Source organism: Gymnodraco acuticeps, unplaced genomic scaffold, assembly GCF_902827175.1.
Source record: "Gymnodraco acuticeps unplaced genomic scaffold, fGymAcu1.1, whole genome shotgun sequence".
Taxonomy (NCBI): Eukaryota; Metazoa; Chordata; class Actinopteri; order Perciformes; family Bathydraconidae; genus Gymnodraco; species Gymnodraco acuticeps.
The window spans coordinates 1,803,168-1,829,063 of record NW_022991705.1 but is presented as its reverse complement, the minus strand read 5'-3'; the positions used below and the strand labels follow the sequence as shown (position 1 = coordinate 1,829,063).

At 41.4% G+C, this 25,896-nt stretch overlaps 1 protein-coding gene across 7 annotated transcripts in view; it reads right to left on the bottom strand.

Annotated features, from left to right (window-relative positions):
- The window catches only part of znf536 (zinc finger protein 536), a 242,453-nt gene extending 235,946 nt beyond the window's left edge, over window positions 1–6,507 (bottom strand). For 2 of the 7 annotated variants that reach the window (XM_034198873.1, XM_034198877.1), the window contains exon 1: window positions 6,065–6,329. The gene's annotated coding sequence lies outside the window, so the exon portion shown is untranslated. Of the gene's footprint in view, window positions 1–5,347; window positions 5,813–6,064; window positions 6,331–6,421 lie in introns of those variants that run through there. The other 5 variants (XM_034198875.1, XM_034198878.1, XM_034198876.1 and 2 more) reach the window with 4 other exon arrangements.
- Between the last annotated feature and the right edge of the window lie 19,389 nt (window positions 6,508–25,896).

Genomic DNA, 25,896 nt, shown 5'->3' with positions numbered 1-25,896 from the left:
TTCGACACAATATACGGCATCCGGGGCCAGATTTACGAGCGCAACAGAACTGCAACGCCTCCGTCCTTTGGTGAAAACCTCTTGATCATAATTAAAGGTGCAGGAGTTCTCTCCAGCATCCTCACGCCCTCCCCTTTTCTCCCTCTTTTTCCTCTTTTTTCCTTTCCCTCCATCTTGCATGCTCATTAGCGGAGGTCCGGGAAGTTTACAGAGGTCACATCCGAGAGGTGGAGCGGCTAAAGAGCAGACATGACATGTGCGATTGCGGTCGGAGATTCTATGGTAGTGGGTAATAGACATAACCCGCCTCACACACACATATAACCTTCCATCTCATCAACACTGGAAGTATTTACCACTGTCTTAGCTGAGAGCGCCGGAATGCTAAGCAGTAACAATTCTCTGCTTCAGAACCTTTGATTGATGTGTGCTTGCCTGTTTGTGTTAAGCTGTTGTCTACGGAAACGACACAGCGCCCGCCGTTCGACACATCAAAAGGAGAACGGTCCTGACATGGCATGACGCATCCTTAAATCCAAAATACTAACAAACTGGGATGGAGAAAAAAAAGTTAAAGCCACACTGCCTTAATGCCAAAGGGAGCTCAGCAGGGGCACACAAAGGAGCAATATCACGGGTTGTGAGGATAAGGTGTTTTACTTTTGTTCAGGAAACATTCCTTGTTGGTGTTATACTGATTACACGTGCAGAAAGAGAAATAGAGAACAACGGCTTTATCAGAGCATCAGCTGGACTTTCTCATGGATGTAAAACACACATACAGTAAGCAGGTTTGTATGCACAGATTATATAAAGCTGCAAATGCAAACTTCCACATGTTCCGTTCAGGTGTTTTTACTGTCTCCTTGATAATGATATATTTTACGAAGAGTTATGTCAATTGTTGGTGGACATGCAAACTGTCTTTTCAATATATACTCCTGTTTTAACAGGAAACAAATGAATAAGGTTAAGGGAAAACTAATTCAATTTAGATTCCAGTTCAAAAGATTACTACGGAAGAAGTGAAGCAAGGTGACAAATAAGTCAACGTCTTCGTAACATTACTACGGAAGTGGCGTTACTTAAGTACGGAAGTAATGTAACAGGCAAATCAAAGCTGGTTTAACACGGGACACCAACATCGAACTTCTGGGTGAAAATCCAACATTTTCAGACCCTATCCTCATGGATAAGATGCATACGAATCTTGTGAGATTCTGAAGGAGTCCGATTTTGAGAGAATACATGCTCCTTGTACCCACTTCCGTGCCCACCTCTCCATCTGAGAGACCACTTCGATCTCACTTATACCATCCACATTTCACCCCCCCCCCCCCCCGGCTGCCCAGACAGGCAGACGCTCCTTGTGATGGCACCCCGGCAAGAGAGGACTGAGTCAAGCTTGTCTGTCAGCGCCTCATCTGCCCCACACTATTTATTCTTAGATCAAACTGACGTCCATGATTACCCCTCCAACTCATCCTCCACCCCACTGCTCCTCCATCCTTACAACCCCACAACCCCTTATCAAACTCTCAGGAGGAAGAATGTACCGGAGAAAATATACTCTCCAACCACAACATGAGACATTAACATAGCACACACAAAACTGTACAGAAACTCTCATTTAAACAATGATTCTGGATAATGGAGTTTTCCATATTCTCATTGCTTTTTATATTATTGAAGTCATCGTGTACAGTGAGTTTTGCTTTTTCCCACAAAAGCAACCTTCAACCGCAAAGTTGAGTTTAAAAAAACTTGAAAACAACAGGCTTTCAAACATACTCTGAGATCCTTAAATAATGAGCAAAGGTCAGTGGCACTGACTTTCGTGATTCATCATCAACGGGTTAATCATAATTGGTGTTCCTGATAAAAGTTCTGCATCACACCCTGTGGGCTGGTGGAGAACAAATATGTCACGTTTCAAACTATTGTCAGAAATCTGAAATCTGCGGCTTCTGTCTAATGTGTGTAATCTAGCGTGTGATGTTTTGTGGTCAGGAGGACAATCTCAACCTGGCTTTGCATCCCATTTGACTCAATGCTCTGGATTGTGAGGGTGCGCACTCATCGCATTAGCCTCGCATGGAAACTGCAGAGCACCGACATCTTTGCCTGTCTGGACTTGAACTCTGCAGATCAAGGTCAAGGAGCTACAAGGCTCAAACCCAGTCTAACGCCTCAGTGTTACACCGCGACCCCCCCCCCCCCCTGCTCCCTGCGGGACACTCACACACATGCTTAGACACACTGCAATACATGTACTGCCTGTTGGAAGAGAGAGCGGATCAGAACCAGAGTGGGAATGAAAAATGATCCACAGCTTTCACTCGGTAGGTACTGTAACGGAGTGAGAGAGAGAAAGGGTGGTGGGTGGTGGTTAGTGGTGAGGGGGGGGGGTGCTTTCACAATGACTGCACATATCAATTAATGGCTGGCTGATGAGCAGAGCTGGCCTGATCTGGCCTGCCCACCACCGCCCTGATCCCAGCGGACCGGGAGCCCTGGCCCTGCTGCCTGTACAGCTGGAGCCCTCTCTTCCATAATTACATGAGCAGGGGATGAACTGCCCTCAGTGAGAACGCCTGCATGCACTGTGTTGCACATGCACACATCACCCACCATGGCACAGGATAACTTAAACATGTACGATACGATAACACGTTATTGTCAGATCAAGTCTGAAATTATTCTTTCATTACAGCAGCTCCGTTTGCAACATCGAACAAGGACAGATATCAAGACAGGATACAATAAAACAGACGTTTAACAATCACTGAAAAAATAACTTGTTTAAGACCCTCTAACGTATGACTTGGGATTTAACTCTGTATTTAATTTTAGGATTGACTGGTGCACAAACCAGTCAATCCTAATCTAACGTTATTCAATCGTGGTACCCTAGAACAATTCCCATGTTCAGTACGTGGTTGGGGTCAGACGCAATGTTGTTGGCCAGCTTCTCTCTGTTGTTATAGCAGGCTGACTCCGACTGATTATACACACACATTTTCCCCCACTGCTCGATTATGTAATTTATGCAACCACTTCACTTTGTGTTTCCGAGATGCTCGCATTTGTTCATTTTTTTATTCTCCTTTTAAAAGAAAATAAATTCTAATTGTGTCAACACGGGGAATAATTCACCGGGCGTCCGGCTGACATCGCGGGCGGCTCCAGGCAAGTGGGTCTGCTCCACGGTGAGCTGACTGACTGACAGCCTGGTGAGAAAGAGGACTGATTTGATGCCATCCTTTGCCGTGGCATGCTCTCCATCTCCATCTCTCTCCCCCCTTGTCTCCCTCATCACTCCCTCCACCCTGGTTTTCAGCTGTATCGCCGCAGTCAGTCACGGCCCGCGGCCCCCTTTAGCAACACTGACATAGGTGGGAAAGCAACTAAGACACAATGAAGCATTAACACCGCCACACACTGTTTCTCCGGGAACACATTTAGAGCTCTGTCGATCAGAAAGTTGCAGCTGGAGAAAATGTCAAAATCCTGCATGGCTTCTTTTTTTTCTTCATAAATCTCACAAAATAAAAAAACAGCCCATCCATAAACATTGTGAATTCATCTATCTGCCCTGCCATGAAGTGAGGATAAATAATACATGCATATTTTATAAGAATAATTATTTTTAATGACAACAATGCTGACAATTAATTGGATAATTCAACAGTGGGAAGTATGTGGTGTTAAAATGTAACCTGACAAATGGGAAAAATAATAATGAATATTAATTAAATTGCAAACCACTGAGGCCTTGACACATAATTCTCTACACAAATTCCGACAAAAAAAGGCCGGTCTGCAAAGCAAGGCCTTTTCCTTAAAAACACACACTCTTCCCCAATTGTTTTCACCCGACAAGAATGACAACATTTCAACTTGTAGTCGCGCAGAGAGGTCCAGGGAAGGGCCTGAACTGTCAGAGGGAGAAGGGACACTCATCCATTCGCAATTGCATCTCCAATAAGGGAATGAAAGGAGCTGACAAAAAGGGTTTACGCCCAGACACTATTTCAGACATAATATCCGCCCTGTGCATACCATTAAACAATGACAGCATCTCAACTCGCACAGTACATCTATTTATCCCCTTTCCTTTGCACAATGAATATGAGGAAAAGGCAACATTTTTATTTTGTTTGGCTCAAGACAACTTCAGGGAAGGTTAGAGAAACAGCGGGAACAAACACGATAGACATTGTTAGGTATTTTAAGAAGTGTCTTCACAGCCATTGTGCAGCTGTTGGAAGTGGGGTCAGATCACTCAGGGGTCAAGTCCAAGTAAAAGGTCCCCCCCCCCACCCAAGAGGCTTTAAATGGGATTACAAGCCTTCATCCCCGGTGCCACATATTACTGATAATTCAATACTGCCCCATCATTTTAAGGACACATTTTAAGCCTTGATTTGTTAATTCTGCAACCGGTTAGATTGGTTTTTTTTGCGCACGAAACGCTCTGGATCTTGAATTTCTGGTAAATTAAAAGATTACTCCTAAAAACCGCGCGTGCACTGTTATATTAATGGCTTATGGGCTCCGTCATTTTATATTTCAACAGTAACGGAGATACACTGTAGCCTTTGACTCGCTCGAACTTTTCCCCCTTCTCTTGAAATATAAAATAAAGCCACAACATGCCAAAGTGACACCGCTTCCCCCACGAAAAATGTCACTTCCCCCCCCCTCGTCTGAATGCCATCGTAACGTCTCCTCAAAGCATAATGCAGGGGCTGCTTATTCATAAGAGAGGTCGATCACTGCACAAAATGGCAGGTCTCACCGGCTCTTCTTCTTCTTCTTCCATCTCACAAGTTTTTGACACATGGTTGCAAACGCGCCGGTAAAACTTGAATCTCCCTCCCCGCACTCTCACAGCACAAGTGCGGCTGTCGGGAGAAAGTTTTCCACGGACACTCTTACCGGGGAACACGGCTGCACTTTGTTAAAAAAAGTCAGATATCGCTGATCTGTGTTGGAAAATATTGCAAAGCCATGCGTCCGGACGTGTTTTTACGCATTGTGTTCCAAAATAAAGCATGCCTCTGTAAACAAAACTTATAATAATTACATTTCTGATTGAATATAAAAATTAAGCGATGAGTTGAAATGGTGTCGCAGACCATGCCTCCCAGCTGCTGTTTTGTCGCAGTTTGTTACGATCGTCACTTGCTCCGGATAATTGCACTGTTATTTTCTAATCATGATTGGGGAGACATCAGGCGCCCCCGTTGCGATGCACCCGCACTAACAAGCCCCCAAAAGCTGACGAGTAAAACACTCAAAGCCCCCAGTAAAAACCCACTATAACCTCCACACTTCTTCTTACCTTTAAAATTTGGCGAAGCGCCGGCTAACTCCTGCGCGTAAACGTTGCGTTGTGAGAGATCATTGAATAATGAGGCATGTCCATATGATTTGACCGGATCATATTCTTGTCGGCTGACGGGGGGGGTGTTGAAAAGTGCGCTTCGGACCTGTAACAGACTGTCCACTGCTCAATCCTGTCCCTACAGCTGCTCCCCGCCGCGCATCCTGACTTTCAGATGTAAAATATTGGCTTCTCTGTGCCGCTGCCAGCTCAAGGTAAACGTTTGCATTGATGCCGATCGCCAGGCATCAGCATATTCCCTTCATCTTTCAGCTTGGACTCCCCCTATCTGGTAGGTGAAATGCATTGTACCGTTAAAAAACCCACTCCATTGTAGAAAGCACCGCCGCCTGGCTGGATGAATACAGCCCGGGTCTTGCGGTATTCGCCGTGGACAGGGGGTGATACAAAAGCAGCTGATGCACAGAGAAGCTCGTTTTTAAAGAAATAAGCCCCTCATCATTACATGTTCTGAGAGAAAAAGCCTATTCTCCACCACCTTAGTTTGTTTCTGACCTTGAAGTGCCCACAAACACTCTTTTATTTCCAAATATGCCCCCTGTATTCACACGCAGCCAGCCTCGCCGCTTCGCGTTTAGAAAACCTCCTTGGATAACACAACAACAATAAAGACAGCCAGGTCACGAAATGAGTCCAAAAAGTATAATTCCTTACCTTTCAAAGTAAACTGTTTCGAGTGTTTTTCTCCTCTTCTCCTCGCCTTAAAAGAACTCCAGGATAAATGAGTGTTGCCTCCTGCGCGTCCTGAGCGTCAGTCACCGCTTAAGAGAAGTAATGAGTGATAAAAATGACGCTCATCTATCTGCACTGTAACCTTGTGGCGTATTTAATGTAAATAAGCCCCGTCGTGTTGCCAATCCCCATGCATACAAACGCAAACCGCTCCTCGGGGACTCGCTTTTTTCTCTCTCAATGTATTGACGAGTTATTCTTACTGCCTGGGAGCGCAATAGGGAATTATTATCTGAAAATGTAATATACCAATAATGCGACCAGTGCAATTCTACGCACCTCTCTCTGAAGATTGTTCAAGGCACCCACTTTGCCTGCGAAATAAATACTGTTTTTGTTGTTTTGGCATATATTTCCAATCCTAAACTTGAAGTTGGCACAACTTTTTGGGTAAAAAAAAAAACCCACAGAAGAAGATGTCCCGCAAAGGCAGGACACTTACTTGCGACTCCAACCTTCCTCTCGGAGTGGGGTTTGATATATTACGGTTCTATAGGGGGGTGGAAGAGACCCGAATAATGCAATTATAGATTCAGTGTCCCAGCATTGACAAAAGACAGGACTTCAATAGAGGCTTTGTTACGGGATTATATAATGATTATGGGGTAATTATGGGAACGGTTTGGTAATAATAATTTTTTTTTTTAAAGTATCAAGTGCTCTTTTGCAGGGACAGCTTGTTTTCTATAATGTAAGTGTGGTAAGACAGACTGCTGACAGCTAGTGGCGGGATGACGGCAGACAGCCCCGATTATTCAAAATGTCGAACCGAGAGACACATTAATGACTGAGACGCGATCAGATGTCCTCGGAACCGGACATGGATGGGCCCACAATGGAATAGCTTGGGGTCATATTCATAACCGCTCTGTGCGTAACGACCCCCCCCTCCACCCATACACACCCTCATCATCCTCTCACGCCGCTGTGCCATGCTGTATGTGTCAGAGGGAGACACATGTAAATGGTCACTCAGACACATGACACTCCATCTGTGGGTGAACGTAATCCGCACATTATTATTTCTAATCATATTAATGAGTGTATTGACCTTTATATACTGTTTGCCCATATGAAGATATTATTATTATCAGGAATGTTTAAGTGGAAATCTGTAAGATTTCAGTCCTGTTTGATTTTGAGTGAATGTGTGTTAAGAGTATAGAATTTGGAGTGTTTTTGTTGATTAATGAGCTGTAGGTTTTTATAATGTTGTGAATAGTTTAGTTTTTTGTGTATGGAAGCATGTAATACAGCATGTATTGTTCCCATGTCGACACAGACACCCAGTTTGTAAACTCCAAAAATATAAATATTGCAATATTTTCAACCATGGGTCAATAATTAGTGTGTTACCTAATTTGAAGATATAAAGTGACTTAACAGACATGTATTGCCACTTTAAGATAAAAACTGCTTGGATAGCTTCTCTCACTCTCTTTTCATTTTGGACTCTTGATACTTTAAAGAAAATATTTAAAGATAAGTTTGTGTGTGTGTGTGTGTGTGTGTGTGTGTGTGTGTGTGTGTGTGTGTGTGTGTGTGTGTGTGGTGTGTGTGTGTGTGTGTGTGTGTGTGTGTGTGTGTGTGTGTGTGTGTGTGTGTGTGTTCTGTGGGACATTAACAGATAGCCTAATATCTGCTTTATTCCCGTTCCCAGACAAAACACGTCTTCCTCTTTAAAAGACATTCCACATTCATTATGCACTATGAAAATCAGATTCTCATGCTTGCTCCTTTAAATGCTTATATGGAATTCAGTTTGATGCGTATTCAATTCTTTTTTTTCCCTTTCCTTCTTTTTCTTCTTAGGAGCATTGATCCCAAATAAAATAAAAGTTTCCCTCCCTTAAAGAAATTAGCATAACCATTTCCCATCAATAATATGGCTATCTCTATGGAGTGATAGCAGCGAGCAGTAGGGGTGTTCCTTTTGCCGATTCTCCATGGATCAACAGCGCGTCATCAGCTCCTTTTGAACTTGTTATAGCAAGTCAAGTGATTCTTTATCGGCTGACAGCCCTGACAATGCATCAGGGATGGGAAAGCAGGTCAAAAGGAAGTTGCCATATGGACTTAAGCATGCAAATTTCGAACAATACGTAGCAGCGAGGGCTGTACTCTCACCATATATGTGCAAGTAGCCACGCAGAAAGTGTTATTGTAAAGGCTGACATGGATCTCAGTGGCTTAAATTAATTATGTGAAGAGTACGGAACTAATTTAAGCTACAAAAGGATAAGGAGATACAAAAATATAAGTGCATTTTATGAAAATATAATTGATTTTTAGAATATAAGTGGTTCCTGTTGCCTTGTAATGATCACTGACACGAGACTTAACCAATCTGTTTAGCAACTACATGATTTCCAGCATCAGTTTTATACAAAATAATATGTATTTCTCCTTACACGCAAAGCATGCAGCTTTATCTGCCATTTAAAATGTTATAAAACGTAATCCTCTTGGCTGAAGCCTGACTGTGAGAGATTTCATTGCATTCTACAGTATGTGAGTGATGGACTTTGTAAAAATCGGATATGACAAAGTGTTGTTCTTCAATTTGCAACAGGTGTATAACCTTCTTCTCTGTTAGCCCTGTTTTACTTCCCTATTTGCATTCAGGCTTATAGATGAATGGCGTCACACTTTTGTGTTTCTCCCATTGATTATACTTCAGTGAGTCAATTAATGCCACGCATTTTAATGTTGCAGTTTTGACTTCTTGCTGGGCTGGATTCAAAATGAATGGGGTTTGGTGAGCAGGCAGGGAAGTTAATATATCAGAGGGAGAGAGAGATTTGGGGCCGAACTGCGTATCTGTTCAAGTGCACGGCCTGTGTGTGTGTGGTGTGTGTGTGTGTGTGGTGTGTGTGTGTGTGTGTGTGTGTGTGTGTGTGTGTGTGTGTGTGTGTGTGTGTGTGTGTGTGTGTGTGTGTGTGTGTGTGTGTGTGTGTGGTGTGTGTGTGTGTGTGTGTGTGTGTGTGTGTGTGTGTGTGTGTGTGTGTGTGTGTGTTGAAGGCATGGGAGGCAGAGGGAGTGTTGGCCGCCAGTCCTGGGAGGGTCATCACTGCCTTATTACTGCCATGTTAGTGACTAGCAGCTGAAGATGGCTCTGCTCCCTGCCCCTCTGCTTGGGAGTCATCCAAGACAGCGTCCTCCAAAAACAGACCGGCCACTGTTCACTTCTCAGATAGATTAAGATGTTATTCCACTGCTCTGGCCATGTCTATCCCACTCTCTCTTCCCACTTTACCAGACCCACATTTACAACATGTTCCTCTACGTCTCCCAGAGGCCTTGTTGCTAATTTCAACTAGCAAGTAGATGCAACAACATAAAACTACAATATGATTGGTTTTACACTAAATTATTACATTGAATCTGGTTTATGCTAAACAGCAAGTTACAATAAGTGCTTTGAAACATGAAGAAAAACAAGATTCCTTGGAGGACATTAGCTTTCAATAAACTAATCCATTGAAAGTATTGGATTCAAATTACGTTTTTTAAAGTTTACGTGCTGAAGTGAGAAAATTACCTTTTTTTTACAGTCAAAACAGATGGGTTTTCACGGGAGATGCAGACTTTCTACTTTTGTGGCATTAAGCAAGCCCCCAGCAAGTGAGCCTGGCATTAGGCGCGTTCACACCGCAGTACTTTTCCCACTTTAGTTCTGAAATGTTGCGTTCACACCAAAAAGAGCCGGAACTAAAATTAGTTCATGAGAACCTTTTCACCCCCTTTTCCGTCCCTGCTAGAGAGCAGACTTTCGTGGGAGAAAAAGGTTCCTATTTCTGATTGGCTGGGCGGATTGCAAACCACGCCCCGTAAAACTCCCAAAAGGTTTTGTGAAGCCGCCATTTTATTATCCTCGCATTAGCATTATTAGCATTAGCATTAGCCCAGCGCAGAAACGCAGAGACTAACTTATGGCAACACAAAATAAAACATGGGAGCGGTGGAGATGAGGAGGTGTCGGCGTTCTGGCGATTTACTCGGAAGGCTTCAGTAGAAGCTGCTGCTGTGAACGCGATCTGTACTTAGTTCATCAGAACTAAAGAGTTCATCAGAACTAAAGAGTTCTGATGAACTAAGTTCTCATGAACCTTTGTGGGAAAAGTACTGCGGTGTGAATGCGCCTATTGAAGCAAATGTTCAAAGTGGCTAAACGGTGGTACTACACTTCCGTGTGAGTCCGTGATGTCATATGGCCCAAAACTACGTTCTCATTGACTTACATTGGGAAAGAGACAAAAATACATTTTTGAGCAAAATCAACTAGTCGTTACGTGCAGTTAAAATAGCCTTAGTTTAAGCTATTAGGTCTTACAAGTTGTGATATGCACTAAATATCCAAATCTATCTTTATTTCCCTCTCCATTCCTTTGACTGAGCCGAGACCAACAGTAACAGAGCGGATCTGAGGCAGGGCTTAAGGAAAATGCAAGCGCATATGGAATGGATGTATAATAAGAACTGGGTTGCGTTCCGATAATCCAAAAATCAGCTCCTAAATTCTAACCCTATCTCCTATTCCTTGACCTCTGAGTGAAACGTAACGGGGTTAAGGGATAGTGGATAGGAGAATTCAAAAGGACTTAGGAGAAGAGACAGCGGTACTTTAGAGAATCCGAATGCACTTTCACTATCCGACGTGTTTATGATGCGCCAGCGGACGTCATGAATGTGCGTCTGCTGCTGTGGGGTAACTATGGAAACTACAGTTTTCTATACAGCGGACTACAACATGGATGTTTAATAAGAACGAGGGACTACTGTAAACTCATCTAGAGACTCTGCACCGTGCTCTGATGCTGTTGCTTTATGCTTTATGAACGTGGACAACAGAGAAACATATTCTTCATGACCAAAGTTGGAATTGAAATAAAAAAGGAAAGTGAAACTTATGCTCGTCACCCTCTCCCTCCGGTCCACATTAATACAAATGATCCCGATACGTATGATTGTATGAAAATATCTTAAAATCATAAATGTATTTATTATAAACGTTAGTCCTTAACATCTATCACTGTGTATATCACCATTCAAACATCTTTTAAAAGTTGAACAAACCCTACAGCTCAGTAAAGACTGTGAGATGTTGACTTTATTTGATAATTTCAGTAAAAACTAACGTTCATATTTCTCTTTTTGATTATAATACTGATGAACGTTCAAAACAAAGCACTTTGCCAACTTACCACATACGTTTTAAAATGCTTAATAAGCACCGTAACTTTCATGATATCATTTCTCGGTCATAATCGGTTGTTTCCGTGAACGGCCGACTGTTGTGACGGCAAATGCTGCGGCTGCAATGCATTGTGGGGCAGCATTTTCTCCTCTCCTTTCGGTTAGGGAGGTCCAGTGGTTCCTAAGCTAAAGGAGGTTATAAAGGAAGTTTGAAACCTCCTTTCCTTTCATTTGGAGAATTGGAACAGCACTTATCATGGCTGCCAGTGACGTACTTCCGGGTCATTTCACTCCGTTAGGAAGGTTCCTAAGCTAAATGGACTATTGGAATGCAACCCTGGATACAGCGTCGGAGGCGGGGTCTCGTTCTTTCCTATGAGAGTTGCTCATTGGCGCATGAGGACAACATGGCCCAACTTTTGAGAGAGCGAAACGTCACAGATTACCCGTCATGCCTGGCTGTTAGAGCAGAAGAACCAAGCCCCCAGGAAGTGCTCCGGACTCTATTCCCACAATTTATTGTGTCCAAACGGCGGTACTGCAACTTCCGTATCAGTCCGTGATGTCCCTGGGCCTGGAAATACTTTTTCCCATTGACTAACATTGGGAAAGAGTGGTGTGTAAATCGTTGGATAATTTTTTTTTAACCAAATAAACTACCCAGTATGAACATTTGGACAGCCCTTATTAACAACATTAGGTCCTCAAGTTGTAAAATGTGTTAATAACGTTATTCTGAGAGTTATTTTCCTCGGCATTATGAACGCGCATCTAACCCACGGAACGGCTTGATGTGAACGAGCCTTTTGGGAGGCGTGGTTAAAGTTGCGCATGCTCTATGAGCGCACATACGGGTACTTCTCAGGCATGATGGGTAATCTGTGACGTTTCGCTCTCTCAAAAGTTGGGTCATTTTGACTTCATGCGCCAATGAGCAACTCTCATAGGAATGAACAAGGCCCCGCCTCCCACGCTGTATCCAGTTCTTATTATACATCCATGAGAAGAACCCGTATGTGCACTCACAGAGCATGTGCCCCTTAAGCCCCGCCCCCCAAGATCCCACTCTCGGCTCACTAGAATAAATGGAGAGAAAATAAATCTAGATTCGGCTTTTAGTGCATTTTACAACTTTAAGGACCGAATGATTCTAATAAGGGCTATAAAATAGTTCATACTGGGTAGTTTATTTAGATTAAAAAAAATTATCCGCTGATTTACAGACGTCTCTTTCCCCATGTTAGTCAATGGGGAAAAGTATTTCTGGGCCCAGTGACGTCACGGACTGATAAGGAAATTGTAGTACCGCCGTTTGGATACAACACATTTTTACCTCAGGTCTCATTCTTTCCTATGAGAGCTGCTCATTGGCGCATGAGGACAAAATGGCCTAAGATTTTCGAGAGCAAAACGTCACAGATTATCGATCGTGCTGTCAGAGCAGAAGTACCCGTATGTGCGCTCATAGAGCATGCGCAGTTGAGTTGTCCCTTAACTTGTTAACCTGTTAAGCCTCAAGGTCCCTGGTCTTTTTTTTTTTTTTCACGACACTGTGTCTCAGGGATACTTGCCAACCTTGAGACCTCAGAAATCGGGACAATTTCCAAAGCCACCGCGGGGGGGGTGCTAGTGGATCGCCGGAGCTGTATTAGATCAACATTAACATGCATTGTAGTTGTAAGTGCACTGCCTTGCTGCCTGTAGCACCATCCTTGATGGAGCATATGTGTGGGCTGGACCTGTATTTTTCAGGAAAGGAGTGAGCAGAGAGGGTAAAGTTGTCGATTCTTGTTCAGTTTTCTGTGACTATCTCCCTCACCCTCTCAGACTTTCAGTTGCGTGCTACTAAAGAGACGCGCTACCATGGGAACCAAACAATGGTGTAGCTGTATTAAAGTCCGAGTGGAAACAGTCCTGAGTAAATCTGATTTTGTCAGAAATCGGGAGAAATGCGGGAGAAATATGACCCCGGGAAGAAACCGGGAGAGGGCTATGAAATCGGGAGTCTCCCGCGAAAATCGGGAGGGTTGGCAAGTATGGTCTCAGGGGATCTTATTATTTAAGAACCTATTAATGTGTTATACCAGATTAACAGGAATAATCTCAGCTAACTGACGATACAAACCATGTTTACCAAAACAAAACACAAGTCTCATAAGAAGCATCTAAATGACCCCTGAGCGAAAAATGCTAACGCACTTTGGCACAGAACTAAAGATAAAAGATACCCTTATTACTTATCGTAGCTGCACATACAAGATATCCGATTAAAGCTGAGGTTCCACAGATTATTTAGGTATATATATATCATCACTGAGTTATCTGAACTCTTGACTGGGGAAGCAAACACAGACATCACAACACGTACCTTTACGGAGCTTTTACGGGAGATCGTCTCACCGTAGCTGTCAATCTGATCAAAAGACTAGTTCAATGGCATTAAAACGAGAAAAAACGCGGCTGAATCGGTTAATCCATAGGTTGATAATATTTCTGGGCAATAATTATTTGTATTTATAATCCATAATTCCATTTTTATGTAAAAATCGGAGAGTAAAAGTTAGCTGCTAATGGTAGTCACCAGAGTTATCGCAGCTTCCGGTCTTGGCTATGCGGCAGTCTCACACACACACATTACCAAATAAGGAGTATGTGGGAGTTCCCCTCGATTCCATTGGCTCTGACGGTTAGAAAGAGATGTCAATCAGCAAAATCGACCAAGGGGGGCCAGAGATAGGTCAAATCCACCCAAATGACCACAGACGTGTTTTTTTTGTGCTAAATCTCTCTAAAAAGGTCAAATGTCACTTGTTTTGCATCAATCTTGATACAGGGTACTTATTGTAGTTTGGATTCCTAAAGCTTTTGGTCTACCATCCCATCATTCAAGGGTGGTTTTCACTATAAGTAATTCTTTTTTTTGGACGGACACAATAATTTACATTTAATTTAATAATTTATATTTTTGTATTTAAGCCCCGCCCCCGATCTCCCGCTCTCGGAGTCTACATTGGCAGCTACGAGGAGAACATCTGAATCTCGAATAAAACTGTTGGTCAACTATAGTTGCATTGTGGTTAATGATTTATGAACAAGAATGAACGAAGACCCTCCTCCAACGCTGTATCCAGTTCTCTTTATAGTTTCAAGTTTCAAGGCTTTATTGTCATTTGTATATTTGCTACAGTGTAGATATGTTGCAACAGTGCAACATATATATATATATGACATAGAACAAATAGAACAGATAAAATAGTGCAATATAATGTTTTGAGATGTGCAAGTAAAAACAAATCAAATAGAAATAGTGCAAGAATAGTCTATATACAAGTAAATGGCATGATATATGAATCCATGACATCAATAGTTTTGCCATTTTGGAGCCAAGATAGCAAAAAGGTGTGTGTTTTTGTTGAGGGGAACCTGGGTCCCACTCCCATAAAGGTAGTAACCAGCCTATTGGTTGATGAAGAGCAAAAAGCTGGAGAGCATGGTTCTAACCATGTCCTGGATTCATGATGTTGTTTGTAACAGTTTACAGGGAACTACCAAACGATGCAGTTTGTGGTGAGTATGTGCAGTGTGTGTTTGTGTCTGTATGACTGCATGCGTCTTTAAAGCCAGATATTATGCCCAGTTTATATTTAAATGCAAACACAGCGTAGACTCTGGCTTTCCCCAAGAGGGAAAAAACAATATTTTCTTTACTTCAAATTGAGTTTCTCAAAGTCTAATTTGTAGCAGCCCTTTGATGAACAAATGTTTTCAGACTATCCTGCTATAATGAAAAGGGAGTGAGTGCAATTTTAAACAATCCCGAGCTCTGAACCCTCTGTGACTGTAAACTTTAAAAATTAAACTTTAGAATTTGTATCAATTACACTTTCAAGTTCTGACGGGGCCTTAAATAAGAGCCAGGAGCGCCGGCTATGGAAAACGTTTACCACACAAGATTCATTTCCACTAGTCGTCTCCGCCATTGGTGACATCAATCCCTCATGTGAGGCATTTACGTTTTCAACAAATACACACTGAACACACACTACTGTCTCAGGCTCTCCCTTGATGACTGGGGTCAATGAGTGTGCGTGTTTGTCAGCTCGGATCGTTAATGAAACGCTCACACAAATACAGCACAGGCAAATATTTACAGCCCAGTCTGGAGATTTCATCACGGACAAATATGTGATTCTTCAGGAAGCACTGTATTTCTTTATTTGCGAAGCAAGAGTGTATAGTCAAGATCAAACTTGTTCTTGGCTTGATGAATGTGGAGGAGCAGGAAGTATACTGCCTTTGACTTATAACCAGTGTAATTTTAATTTAAATCATATGAATCAACGTCTGCCCAGAGCAGAAATTAAATATTTCTAAAATGGAAACATCTGACTCTAATTGATTAAGAACAATGATCTGCATGGTAGGTCCTGAATATCCTTGTTTTTATACTGATTTGATTTATTTGTATCCATGACTAAAGGAAAAGGAACTGCTGTGTGTTTCCCGTGTTCATAAATCTTTACTTAGATAAACCTTCAGAACTAAAGTTTTGTTATACAATATTTTATCTAATTATCGTTCATCAAAGATTACTGGGAATTAGTTTTTCTGCAATTCCAATGTAATAGTTAAACATTAGGCTAGTGATATCTGTTGTAAACCAAAACTCTATATGTGTCCATGCCTCAAAATATGGTATATATCTGTATATTTGCATTTCTTCTAGCATAACCACATTGTTTTATTTAACCAAAGCGTGATTGTAAACTAATTGGAACATTGTCAGGTTTACTGTTTCTGTTAATGGATTCTATATTATTAAGTTTGAATAATAAAGGAAACTATTGAAATAAAAGCTTGTTTCTAAACACAGTTTGGAGGCTGTCCATATTTTGTTTGTATTTTCAATCAATTTAGTTCACCGAAAGGTTGTTTTTATTTTTTCAGTTCTCACAAGTTCTTACCGTAATGCACGGTATACACACATTCCACAAAGTGGGGTGGGGGGTCTCCCATTACCGTTTCGGAACTCAATATGTATAATCTTATCTCGGCGTCCAAAAGTGTGTCAATATGAAACTAAGGGAAACGCCAAAGCAAGTGTCATGGTGGCAAATACAAATAAATGATGGGACATACTGTATTTGTTGTCGATGTTTATAATACACAAATGTACTACATCCTATGTAGCACAAGTCACTATACATGTTATCGAAAATACTGGATTTATCGACCGCCCCTACAATGACCGAATCGGTACCTACAAACATACTATATACTGTATATATATATATATATATATATATATATATATATATATTAACATGTGTGTTAATATTTGTTGATTCTATGTATACTTGAAAAGTAAAACCAATCAAAAGTGTGTAATACCTAATTCTCATCAGTCCCAGACTTGACTCAACTTTACCAGTCAGTGGTTGCCCTTAGATGTTCCCCTCTGGCGCTCTCATGCACTACCACTCGCTCTCTCTGTCTCCTCACCTTTCCACCAGAGTCCATATTTTCTGGATAGTGAGCTATCATATTTTACTATTACCTATCAATTGGTTTCTAATCGCAGTAACGAGGCAGCTAGCTGGCTGGTGACAGAGCACTAACGGCCTCTCAGGGAACATTAAGGAGGCTGGGTTATGCTGTGGGCCGTTAACTACCTACAGGCACTGGCTAATGGCTGCAAATGACCTCCTCAGTGGCTATTAGCACATAATTAGAACCTGCAGACCAGTGGTGACCTCCGCCGGACACACGTGATTACTCCTCTCCCCGTGTGTTCCCCCATACTCCCCTGCTCTCTCCTTCCCTTCCTATCGTAGTCTCTCCACTCCTTTCCTCCTTCTTGTTTCCTTTTCTCTAATGCTCTGTAGGATTACATTGAATCCCTGGTGGGAAGACTACCACTAAAATTAATCTCTTTATAGTGCCCCAGTACAGAAATACTCCACCATACTGTAGGTCCTGGGAAATTACATTAGGATAGAATATTCATTGCTACATGCATACGAGGTCTGATCATGGTATAAAGTGGTTTCAGTGTCAGGGTAAATGTAATCATTTTTAAAAGCTTACGGCCCTTTTTTTAACTTGCTGACAATTGCCAGCACCTCCTTGACCTGATTCAGCAGCACTTCCTTAAATCAGCAGCTCTGCAGTGAAAAGAGAAGCTAAACGGCAGATAAAGTACAAGGTGCTGCCACGCCACAAAAGAGTTCAGTCACACTAACATCCGTGTACACTTCAGCTACTATTAGTTTTGTGTGATAAAGCTACACTTTCTCAGAATCAAGCAAAAACTAAGAGTTTAAAATAAAAATAAATCGAGTCAAGCAAAATACATTTAAATTCAAAAATAAAACTATAAGTTGAAAACAAATCATTTGTGTAATCATGTAAACTACATGTATTTGTTCTTTCTTTTAACATATATTTTTGTTTGCAGTTCTCTTTGCTTCTTTCTCAATGATCAGACTTTTGCTCTCGCTGCAGCTCTCTCGTTTGCGCTCCTTCATTTTTTGTTTTCGATTCTGACCTGACACAAACGTCCCAGGTGGGTGGGACTTTCAGGGGTGCGTCCCCATTGGCTACTCAGCTTTTGAGTGACAGCCCAGTCCTCCAGCGATTGTACAGTACAATTGCGCCTGCGGTACCTGAGCGCGGACAGAAGACCCCCAGAAGAACCAGCATTTCAATTATTATAATACTACAAGTGAAAATATATGTAAGTATTGATCATTTGTGTTGTTTGTGCTGTACCATACGGTCTGTTTATTTATTGTGTTAAGTGAGAAGTAAAGAAAAGCTGTGCTATGAAATCCATAACAATGCAAGCTAAGTAGCCTAACAGCAGGGACAGTTACGGAGCGTCCACACAGCTTCAAAAAAAGCTTGGAGCTGGGCGTGTCTGAAGCTTGGGGATTTTATTCAAGCAACGCGACAATCACATGAATCTCCCGTCCCCGACATACAAAGCAAAAACCCCCGGGGACTTTATGGGAGCAATATAAACTCCCCAAACAGGCGAAAACCTACCAGTTTCACCCACTGTCTCTGCCACCTCCCTCCATGCCTGGTTCCTCCGGTTTGTATCCGGGAAGGTGAAGAGGGTCTGGTCATACAAAACCGGGTGATTTGCTACGGCGATAATTAGTTTCGCCTCCATCTTTTTTTGAAATATAGAAATGAACGGCGGGATATCTCTCCCAGCTTAGACGCGGTTTGATTGGCTACGGCTTGAGCTGTCAGATTTGCCGAAACGGAATTTGATTGGCTGGCGCTCGCTACTCCGGCGTCAGAAGGAGACCATAGGTATATATAAACACTAGATGACTCACCCGCGCTGCTGGCCAATGGAGACCGACGTTGCCACTTGGCCGCCATCTTGCTACAGGCAGTGCTCTCATTCATAACATTATGGTTTACTATTTAAATAACCATAGCTTGCTCAATTTTCAACCAATTTTCAAACGGTTTGGTTTTTTATAAACATCAAAGATGTAGTTATATGATACTGCATACTTATAATCATGGACTTTCATATGAAAATAACATTAATCAGATAAAGCAATAGCTATACACACACACACACACAAGGTATTTATATTAAATATTTGCCGGTGTATATATTTCCATTTATGTTATTATATTGTTAATATTTAAAATAAATTATAAATAAATTATAAAATTAAAATACATTTATATTTTATATATAAAAATCGGTCTCATGTTACCACTCTGTAAGCCAAGAGTTGTTAATTTAACAATGCCTTAGCTTTAAGAATAGGGACACAACTAATGACAATAGCATATGTTGGTATATTATTTAGATATTCACACCTTTATCTGAAGAACCAAACCAACATAAAATGTGCTCACAGACAGGCCAGTTCTGTCTCATTTATCACAATTATTTTTGACATGAGATCTTCATATCATCCTAGTTTTGTATTTAGTTTCTAGATTTGTAAACAAATCCAGAACCTTTGAAATATGTTATTGAAAAAAGACCAAGAATAATATAAACTGTACCATGTGTCCTTTTGTGTCCTTCTGTAGTCCATTTGTGGTTTGTCTTGTCTCACCCCGGCTGATATATCACAAAATCCACTGTTTAAATTGTTCCCTATATTGCCCCTATGCCCCTGTAAGGTGTCCTTGGGTGTTATGAAAGGCGGCCCCCCAACATAAATGTATTATTATTATTATTAAGAAGAACAACTTGGTGTGGTGTGGAGGGGATGCAGGAGCAGGTGGGGAGAGATGGGGCTTCAAGGTTCAAGGTTATTTGTTTTAAATGTGTCTTGGAGATAAGGACCAGCTGCACACAATAAAATACAGTATAACACAAAACCAATAAGACACACGGTGACACATGGCACACCAACAATCAATCATCGTCCAGCCTCAGCTTTGGTATTCTTTCACAACCATGTTATGGGTTTATTAGACTGAGCAAACATAAACATATGTGGTGATCCCACGGGTTCTTGTTTGCAGACAGCGGCGATTGGAGCATCTGTAGGCTGCACAAAAGTCCGGCATAGTCAGGTACTTCTGTAAACACAAAGCCAGCAAATTCCTGTATCATAATGCAAGATGTTTTTAACAAGCCAAACCACTTGGAAGAAATCATGTGTAACTTAAGTTATGTTGAAAAGAAAGAGCAGTTCTGCCTCTCCCACTGGTCTAAAGTTGCTGGGTGAACTTTGTAATATAGGTCTCACTCACAGCCTCTTGTTATTAGCCAGCTAATAAATACAACCACATACACAAAGAAAGCTGCAATTTCAACATGTCCAAGCATCCTGTATCATAGCCATGCTAATAATGTTTATAATAAACCAAACCGTTTGTAAATCAGTCAAGATTTCAGCGAGTTAAGAGTATTTTTGTGCAGATCACTCACCTTACAACAGCTACCATAACGCGAATCAGAGTAACTGTTGACTGTAGCAAGATGGCGGCCGGTCAGCTACGCTGGAAAATCTCCCATGATCCATCTAGTGTTTATATATATCTATGCCGGAGACGGCGGAGACGGACCGCTATGCTACCCACAATTCAGTTCGGCGAAAAAGCGAGGCAACGTGACGTCACCCCATTCAAAGTGAATGGGCAGATTGAAGCTGTCGACGCTGTCGACGCTGTAGTGTGGACGGGCCGTTAGCTACATAGCTAGCAGTAAGTGAGCGTTCAGACACCGGCGCACACTCAAACGGACTCGTGTGCCTGACTCTACCAACAGGTTTTCATGATTCTGTTTAGATATGCAAGTATAAGCCATGATAGCTTATTTTATTAACACACTAATTTGATATGAAAATCAATGGTGGCTGAGTTAACTTTGTAGGAAAACCTACCGTCCATGATGCCCCTGAGCTGAGTTTTATTTGTCAAACAAATGTTGAGCTTTGGCTTCTCTTCTATGCATTGCAAAATGCTACACATAGGCTACTCGTATTAAGTATCAGATTTGAGCTCTCTTCCTATTATATTTCCAATTCGATTAAAAAAAAAAAAAAGTAGAATTAATGACACAATTAATTTGTTTTTATCTATATGGAGACCTGTTGATAGTTAACTGCATATTTTTCATTTCCTAAAACATTATTTTCCTCTCATATTAACAGTGTGGATCATTGAGACAGCGTGGTGTCCAGAGGTCTTCTCCTGTTTGCCACTTCCTCTGAGGGGACGGCATCAAATCCACTGAGGGGGTGCATGAAGAAAGGCCTGCACCAGCTTTCATCCATGCGTTGTTGTTATTACTGGCTCAGTGTCATTTCATTTGACCACATGTCTTTACATATACATGTAATAGATTTTTTTATTATTATCAACCTTTTAGTTGTATGTCCTTTTATTTAAAAACATTCTTTGAGACTTCATCTTCTGGTTCAAATTTCAATAATGTAATTTGTATAATCACTCTTGTGTCTTTATTCTACATGAAAATGTTAGAGATTCCATTCAAATCTATCGATTATTCATATCTTCCTCAGGCTAGGAATAGTATGTTGAGTTTTTAATGCTAAATGTATATAATTTTCTCACAGGATATAGAATGAGACAACACCGGTTTATCCATTGTGTATGAATGCTTCAGCTCTTCAGACCAACATAGTAAGATGTGAGCATGTTCCTAATTGTGTTGGTATGCAGCCTAGGTCTGGTCTGTTTAATAAAGCAAATCTGCCACTTTTATATTGTAGAATTTGTTAAATGAAAGCAGTCTTTAATTGTTTGTCCTAAACATAGCAATATATGCTTTTGAAATGTAACATGTCTTTGAAAAAATAACAGTATACAGTTTATATTGTGTTTCACCTTTAGCTTGAAAATACATAGATGTGTTTTTTTAATCTATAAAATAAATAAATTACACTTTACACTTTATCAATCCTAAATTGGGAAATTATTTAACAGCAGCAGTGTGCAGGTATTTAAAGTTGGAATAAAGTATGAACTACACAACACAAGTGTAATGCACTGCAATCCATAAGATAAGTCCGATATGTTCATGAAAACTCCCCAGGAGACACCGACACTAACGTGGCCGAGTGGACTCCGGAGTTTGCTGCATGAGTTGCACTGTATGATCTCTGGTGTAGTGGGCTGTCACTCAAAACTGAGTAGCCAATGGGGACACACCCCTGAAAGTCCCGCCCACCTGGGAGTGTTTGTGGTCAAATCTAAAACAAAAAATGAGGGGTGCGCAAACGAGAAGAGCTGCAGCGAGAGCAAAAGTCTGATCATTGAGAAAGAAGCAAAGAGAACTGCAAACAAAAAGACTTGTAGTTTACATGATTACACAAATGATTTGTTTGCAGCTTATAGTTTTATTTTTGAAATTAATTTAATTTTGCTTGACTCAGTTTTTTTTTCCTCTTAAACTCTTAGTTTTGCTTTTATCTTTATGACACAAAACTAATCCCATACAGCAAACAGTCTCCCGTTACCCAGAACAAAAGAGGCGCTTTACTAGGTTAGTGTCAGCTCAGGAGCAGCAGGGAAACAATGAGAGAACAACAAAGGAATGGTGCAGATTCTTTTCGTGTGTGTGTTACGAGGAAAATGCTACACAGTACCAGTGCCTTAATATCAGTTGAATTATCTCTGAGCCTGTGGGAATTATGTGGGTTATTTGTAACAAGCAGTCAAGGACAAGTGGGCCTTGTGTTACAACTATGAGATGAATACTAAACACAACAAAAGCCAAGTATATATCTTTCCAGGCCATCTTCTAGCCTTGGAAATAAGAAACAGGTAGCTGAGCTGATAATGAGTGGAGCTGGTGAGGACATATAGCAGGGAGTAAACACTGCTCGACAAATGCAACTGGCACTACCACCGACACAATAAATACAGCTGTTGTACCCTTGACCATGTCACTGGCTTGGCACAGTAGCGCAGTATTCTAAATGCTGAAAAAAGAGCGATGGTGCTCAGTCAGTCTGTTGTTAAAGCGGTACAGTCAAGGTCTGCAGGAAAAAGCCCAGAGAGGGACCCGACTGGACCCAAGGCAGGTCCATGATCTGTTACCCCGTTTCAAGGTTATGTTCGTCAAAAAAACTGTTGCCGGTTTCTGCTTATTAGACAAACTTTGACTGGACCTGATAAGGCCAAGGCATGTATGAGAAACAGTGACAGACACTATTTTATTCAGGTAAAATAACTGTTACTTTATTGAAATTGTACTCAAGTACAATTATGCTTAGATAAAAGTAAAAACATAGGTCAGTTGGAATGTACTCTTGAGTTTTTTTTTAAATAGAGAAAGACAACATTTATTATTTTTGATAATACAAAAAAGATAGAAACCTATATATAGTGGAACATTATGTCACCAAGCCCTAACGTCTAATGCAACAATAAACTCCTTTTTAGTTGTCAAGTCACATTGTAGACTGTACAAACAATTATATCAATTATTAATATGCAACCGCCTTCTCAGTAATACTTTACAGCAGTTAACCAGAAAAGAGGTCAAAACTATAAGTGTCGTCAAAGGCCTCTAAATAATATCAAATTAGTTACGTTTTTTATTTTTTTTTAAACTGGATACTTGTGAAACAATTGGTCGGACGACGTGTCGCATGTCCTTCTCCATTCTCATCTCTAGTTGCTAATCCGACTTAATGAGCAGTGCATGGAAAAGCTTAATAATACTGAAATCATAGGCAGTTCAAAATGTAGATGCTGTATCTGCGATGTCATACATACATTTCCATTGTGAAGCTGAAAATGGATGACTCTGTGTGTCGCCAATTTGGCAGATTCGCTAGTATCTATCTCCCGGCTAACCCTTAAATGGATCTGTCGGTGCATTTGAGGCATGGTAAAGCAGACGCGCAGGATGCTAGCAGCTAGCGGCCTGAGACTCCCCGATGTGTCACTCACATGAGCACGTACCATATAATGCATAACTATAGGCCAAAAAATTCACTACACGTACTATTATCTTTATAGGGAAATTAGCTATAGGAACTAAATGTTTTTCTATACATGTACTTTTCTGCTGTTATACATTTGAAGATATTCTATTGAGCTTTGACTCCCTCTCGGAGCCAGCCTCTTGGGCAATATGCTGAACTGCAGTTTTTGATACTTTCACAAACGTGTCACTGCTCAGTCATGGAGTTTTGTATATTGGCTGAGAGCTACCAATGGACTGGACCATTAATATTAACACAAACCAATTATTTGAGACATACTAAAATGAATTGAAATCCTAAAACCAGCTCTCACAGATTCATATTGTGAATTGTTTGCGTGACTTTGCGTAACATGCATCCTCCTCATTCTCAAGGAGATTAATGAAAGAGCCCCTTCACCAAGACTACAACAGTGTGACCAGTGTGAGACCTGTGCTGTGTACACTGCCCACCAGAGGCTGAAGCCCACTACTGCAGTTGGGTGGAGTGGGAGGTGTGGAGATGTGGGGGGGGGGGGCGGGGGGAGAAGATCCGGGGCATGTGTGAGGCCGGGCCAAGAGGTCTCCTGAGTATTCAGATATCCCAATTTCCTGTCCTGTGTCACCAGGTCCTAAAAAAAAGTATTAGACTGTGTCATGGGTTCAACACGCAGACACACACACATGCACGCACACACACACACACACACACACCACACACACACACACACACACACATAACCACACTGTCCTCACTGAATTCATTTAATTGAATTTGCCTTAGAACTCTGGTCTGTGCGGAAACATCTCTTAACCAAAGGTCCCTCTCTGCTCATGGGATTTCCAAATCAGCGCCCTGTTGCTGGCTCTCTTGCTCTTCATACAGATACAGGGTCAAACTGCCAAAAGCCACAGTTTACTGAGGATCACACAGTGGAAATATTCCTTCTCTTTGGCACAATGTTTCAGTGGTACAGTGGTAAATCATGCTGTAATATGAAGAGGAATGTAGCAGTGTGGTTGATGGTGGGGATCATGGCCTCAGTGTGGGCCAATTATCGTGGTGAAGGCATTGTGTCCAAAAATAGCCTCTGATTTGGATGCTGTGTTTTCGGTGGAGAGTCCAGCAGAGTGTGGCACAGCAGCTGTGCAGTGTGTCAGTTAAATGTTAGGGATAAACACAGAAATAAGCATGCACAGGCAGAGATCACAGACACACAATCAAATACACCTAATATTCGAAACATGCAAACACATGTGGATGCTTAAACACAGGAATATGAAAAAGGTTATCCTTGTGCAATGAAGGAATGCATGGGAAAGAAAGAAAGCTTTAGTCAGTAAGAGAATAGAGACATGTGAAATTGCACTTCCATGTCATCCATTTCCTGGAGATGGCTGCAAACCCCTGGACACACTTAATCAGGAAAAGGGCACACCTCCGAGTATCCATTCTTTTGTAATGGCATTACAGCGCACAAGTAAGATTTAGAGATCCCTTAATGTGCCAGAGTCTTCTGCATAAAAGTATATACAAAGGTTAATATTGCAATAATATGTTCCTGGAGGGCATTGTAATCATTATCTCTCTGGTGGTATCAATTAGAAGCACTTTACTGCAGGTAATGACTAAGATTCCGGTGCAAAATGACATTATTATTATTATCCCCATCTATAATTTCAGAGTGGATACACAAGACATGGGGAAAAAAAGAGAAAAGCATAAGTTCAACCAAAGGTAGGCTTTAAAAGTGAGAGGACTTTTACTGTTGGACTCGAGGAAGGAAGCGGCTGATTCCAGTGTGCGGGCCGTGTATGTGCATACGCATGTGAACTTGTGGATGTGCTGGAAGTTTCAAAGGGCCAAATAATACACAAATACACAATGTGCATCCTCTTATTCATGCTTTGACTGTCTGTCCCAGTTTCCTCAAAGCAGCTTGTGTGTGTGGGGCGGGAAAGAGAGAAAGATACAACAACAAAAAAAGAAAGAAAGCTTCGACAACCTGGCGACAAATATTTGCATTCATCAAAGCACCGGAGTACTGTTCTTTGCTTTGCTCTATTTATCCACAGAAGGAGTGAGGGGGGGGGAAAGTTGGAGATGTGTATTTGTGTGTGTTTGTGTGTT